The sequence below is a fragment of the Capsicum annuum genome, chromosome 10 (assembly GCF_002878395.1).
Source record: "Capsicum annuum cultivar UCD-10X-F1 chromosome 10, UCD10Xv1.1, whole genome shotgun sequence".
In the NCBI taxonomy this organism is placed as follows: Eukaryota; Viridiplantae; Streptophyta; class Magnoliopsida; order Solanales; family Solanaceae; genus Capsicum; species Capsicum annuum.
The window spans coordinates 34,488,334-34,494,113 of NC_061120.1; positions in this window are offsets into that span (position 1 = coordinate 34,488,334).

A 5,780-nucleotide genomic window follows, 5' to 3' on the forward strand; every position below is an offset into this window, starting at 1 on the left:
AATCACCCACTATAGAGAAATTATCCATGAACCCTTCTAAAGTGTCCTCCATCATGTCGGAGAAAATCAACATCACACACCTTTGAAATATGGCCGGTGCATTACATAAACCGAACGACATTTTCTTGAATGCAAGTGTTCCATACCGGTATGTAAATGTTGTCTTCTCCTGATCTGCTGGGGCAATCAAAATCTGTATGTATCCTGAATATCCACCAAAAAAGCAATACCAACCCCTTCATGCTAATTAATCAAGCATAGGATCCATGAAAAGAATTATAAGGTGATATTTCAATGTCCATGAGTTCATCTTTTGGTATTCCATGCAAAGCCTAAGAAGAATCAACTCATTCTTTTCATTAGAAACCACAGACATGCCTTCTTTCTTAGGCACACATTGTACTAGACTCACCCACTTACTGTTAGAGATTTAGTTCACTACCCCTACATCATCCATTTATAATCTCCTTTTCCACCACTTCTTGCATAAGTGAGTTTAGTTTGCACTGATGCTCAATGGTTGGCATGCATTCTCTCTCAAGATGGATTTTGTGTGTGTAGATACCCGGTGGAATACCAATAATAATTGCTATCGTCTATCCGAAAGCCGTGTTGTATCTCCTAAGCACAGAAATAAGGGCCTTAACCTTAATCTCGTCCATGTCTACGGCAATAATAATTGGTAAGGTGTTTCCACTGGCCAAAAACACATATTGTAAATGGCCCGATATCTCTTTTAGTTCCATCACCGGTGGCTCCTCATTGGGTAGTTTGGATGGTGGTGTTGGATGATTTTTAAGGTCCAAATCCAACTTTTAGGGGGCATAAGAGTATGACCCCATTCTTGTCGGTGCACATATAGTTTCTTTATATTCTTTGAGCCCTTACTATCGAACTTTATCAATACTGTGGCTAATGTCTCCACAGAAAATTTCTTCTCAACCGGTATCTCTTGCTCATCTTTATAGAATACATCAATGATTTAGAACACTCTCATCTTTCTTTGTTGCATCATCGATTGGCAAACATAAAAATTGACCACTTGATCATTAAGCCTAAATTTTAGCTTATTTGTCTGCAAATCAATAAATACACTCCCAGTAGATAAGAATGGTCTACCCAAGATGATGGGTACCTCAAAATCCACCTTACAATCTAAGATTATGAAGTCCATCGAGAAGATGAAACTAGCTACTTTCACGAGCACATCATAAAGAATCCTAACTAGCCTTTTCATAGATCTATTTGCCATCAAAAGCTGCATATTGGTGGGTGGAGGATCCCCCAACCACAAATTTTTGAACACCAAAAATGGCATTAAATTAATCTTTTCACCCAGATCATAAAGGTCCTTTGCAAAATTAAGTGATCCTTTAGTACATAGGATAGTGAATGCTCTCAGTTCTGTTTTCTTTTGCAGCAAAGATCTTGTAGCAATAGTACTACAAAGGTGAAGATTGTCCACTGACTAGTAGCTCATAGTTCACTTCTTAGTCACAAGATCCTTCATCAACTTAGCATAGCCCAACATTTATTCTAGCGCCTTAACCAAAGGAACATTTACAGTTAACTTTCTTAGCATTGCTATGAACTTGCAAAATTTTGTGCCATTTACCTTTTTCTATATTTTGTGAGGGAGTGGAGGAGGTATATTTGGCATTCTATTAACAACTGTCTCTCATTCCTTCCCATTTCCTTTCACTAACTCATCAACCTGCTTCTGATTAGATGGAACCTCATCAATATTCATCTTCTCAAACTCCACTAGATGCCCTTGTTTTGATTCTGCATCTAATTCCACCACATTGTTCACAATAGGTTTCCCCACAGTCGGGCTAGATAAAACTTTACAAATTCTATTGGTAATAGCCATGCAAGAATTATCATTCTATGGATTTTGCATGATGTCACATGGCAATGTTCCGCTGTTTCTCTGGTTGATAGCCGTAATTCATTTGCTGCTCTAATTTCTTAATAGAAGTTGAATGTGAGTCAACTAACTAACTCATGGATGATAAGTCACTCTTTATTTTTCTCACTCCAGTGCTAGTTGACTCCTCTCTTTCAATAACTTGTCCATCATATCCTTTATTAATATTTTACCAAAACTAGTAGCAACATTGTCATAATTTCCAGGAGGTACATACAATCCACTTCTATCATTCTTATTTTTCCAACCACCTTGATCACTGTCCCTATAACCAGCTTTGTCATAATATTCCAACCTCAATTCCCTTGTTTATTGCCTCAGAAACCCCCTTGATTATTCAAGTAGTTCACCTCTTTCTCAAAATCTAATTCAGCTCCCCTACTTTCAGACCCAACAACTTTTACCTTTTCTGTCTTCCCAGATAGTAAATGCTTTGTGAGCAAATCCATCTAGGTATTCATATGTGTCATATCCTGCTCATGTTCCTATTTTCTCCTGTGTTATTCAATTTTTATCCCGCTAGACGCAGTATTACTTTCTACCACTGAATCCCTAGTATGCCAAGCTCTACTTGTCTTAGCCAGTCATGCAACATCATTACAGCCTAAGTAAAACTAAGGTCCATGAATGCTCCCCTTGCGGCATTGTCCACAGTTGGTTTAGTTATAGAATTCAAAGCCTTGTAGAATATTTCCATCAAATACTTGTCAGTCATCTTGGTATTAGGGCACTACATCAGCTTCTTCTTAAATCTCACTCATGTCTCATAAAGGACTTTATTTAATAATATCCTGAAATTATGAATCTCGTCCCTCAACTGTAATATCTTAGAAGGTAGAAAGAACCTTGCTAGAAAAGCTCCTTTCAATTGCCTCCAGTTTGTTAGAGAATTGAGAGATAGCTTATTTAACCATAATTTTGCCTCCCCAGAAAGAGAAAATAGAAATAACCACAGACGAATTACATTCTACCAAACTCCAGGGTTGTCAAAAGATTTGCAAATGTTGATAAAATTCACTAAATGTATATTTGGGTCATCCCTTTGAAGTCTACCAAACAACCCTTTGAGATTCAATAGTTGTATTACAGTGCTCGTGATGTTGAACTTCACACTTAGTCCTAGTGGTGGTGGAATAATTTCTATTTTAGCACTAGCTTCATCCAAATCAGTATCATCTTCATCATCAAATGCAAACTATAAAGGAATTGGAGGTTTGCTTTTCTTCCAGCCGGCTGATTCTGATTCACTGGTACATCTACATTCTCAACACACCTTTTATTTGCAGGCTTAATCAAATCATCATCTCCAGTTCATCATCATCTACATTTGCCAGCTGACCTTGGTTATCCGTACTTTGCTGATTGAATTGTGCATTACCCAAAGAAGCTAATCTCTTAGCTTCTTGTTGGTCAGCCATTCTCCTGATCAAGTAAGGTTCCAGATTGAAAGGTAGTAGTGGTTCTCCCGACCTTCTAGTTCATGAAATATACAACAAATAACCTATAAAAAATCAAAAACAACAAATAAAAGTAAAATCAAGAAACTCAACTATAAGTCAATTAATACAAATATGCTTAATTGACATCCGCATTCCTCAACAAAGATGCCAAAAATTGATACGCCCAAATTACAGGTCTCTTATGAGAGAGTAAGTAGTCATCATTAAATATATAACCCAACTAGGTTGGGTTCAAATCCCACAGGAAATATGGTCTTAATCAAGACTATTTGTACTTTAATCAACTAATAGCTAATAGTTTCCTAAAAATGGGGGTTTTTAGAATTCAAACAAATATTTCTATTCACTTTGTTTTAGTAACCCAAACTCAACGTTTGGATATTTCAAATCAATAATGAATTAAAACTAGATTTGTGTTCACTATGAATATTGCTATATGTTGAGCAATAGTTGCAGTAGAAGATTCTCATGAAATGTAGGTAACAATAGATTATCACTATCGATGATTGATCTAAATGTCTCCCGACCTATTTAGATGCTTAAGTACCTAATTATCTCAAACTTGGGAGACGCTTATGTTTAAATTGATTTCATCTCAAGTTGATTAATCTTGTTAAAGCATTAACGATTAGATCAAAGTTTAATGCTTTAAAATCCACATTGATAGTTCCCTTCCTTTAACTAATTTCTTAGTTTAAGAAAATCAATGTAAGTCTTAATCTATTTTTTGCAACCAATAGACAAAATTCATTACAAAAGGAATTATCAAGAAGTTCCTACAATCATACAAATCCTAACCAACTATAGAATTCATAAAGCAAAACTCATAGATCTCACAACTCCGGTTATGGGATTTAGTTCCTCATGAGATAAAAAGAAATAGCATAGATTAGATCCATAATACAAAAGTAGTTAACTTACAAAATATGGAAATTGAAGATTGTTCTTCCTTCAAGTTCAAACAAGGATCCAAAAATCCACAATAATGATTCAAAGATAATTTGAAGAGTAAACTTTTGAAAACCAAAATGTAAAAATTGTTCCGTCAATAAGTTCAAGATGCCAATGAAAACCAAAGAATTTTCTATTTATACCCATGATCTTCAGGTGTTTAAATTTTGAATTCAAAATTGTCGCACCATAGATGACGACCAACCCGTACAACTTATCAGATAGTTGACGACTTATCAAACTACCCGTACAACTCTTTCCAATCTTAGCCAACTGTCTACAGCTGATAGCCTCAGTTTATGAATTATCAGATAGTTGACTACTTATCAGAAAATTCATCAATATTTCTTTCAATCCTTGTACACTACCTACAACTGACGCTTTCTACTGATGGCTTATCACATAGTTAATGGCTTATCAGACAAGTCGTCAGCTATAATTTTCACATCTACTTTAATCAAAAATCATAATTCTTGACATGGTTATCATAGGTTTTCATTCATCTCAAATTCCCTACAATATCACATGAAATATAATAAAAAACAACAATAGTTACTCAAGAACCTATAATTATTTTGAGTTAAGAGCCGTAAATATGTTAGCACAATGTTAGCACATCAACAATTGATGTACTTAAATCTTTCGATGTCATGGTAATAACATACTTCAATAATATAGAAATTTGGGTATGAATCCTAATTCAAAACATGTTAAATCTTAAAACCATGTACGTTGGGCACAAGGGTGAAAGGGTACCCTTGTTCATAATCCCACATACCTTAGTTTAATGGATTCTTGAAGAAATCTTGAAACTAGACTTAAATCCATGTGTTATTGAGAGTAAAAGATTGAATTATTGTTCTTGAAAAAGGGGAAGGTTTTTACGTGAGTTGTTTTGAGAAAGATGGGCAAATTATGCCCCTTTTGTGTTATAAATCGTGTTTGGATGGCTGGGGTTGAGAGGAAAGGACCAAACTACACCTTGGCCTATTTTTTCCATGGAAATAACCCTATTGGCATGACCCCTAGTCTAGGGGAATAGACCTCGTAATGCAACCTCTAGAAAGGTGGAATAGCACTTGCGGTGCAAGGCTATCGTGACCCCTTACTGTTTCTTACAATAATAGTCGTGAATTTTTGATAGGGTATTGGATTAACGCAAAATTGGTATTATTGGAAATATAACTCAATTATATATCATGTGGTAGGTATTGAGATGAAAAATTCCACCAACGTCAAAAGTTATGAACGTTCAAAGTTTACCTTTGTAGAATTGAATACCTAAATTTGGCCGAATCAAAGGCTCTTAGTTGAACCTTGCTCTAAGATCTTAGTTCAACCTTGATCTAAGTCATTCCTATGAATATTTTTCACCTAATAATAGCCCTTCACACTAGGATAATGATCATGGCCCATTTATTCAAAATACAAATCATGGA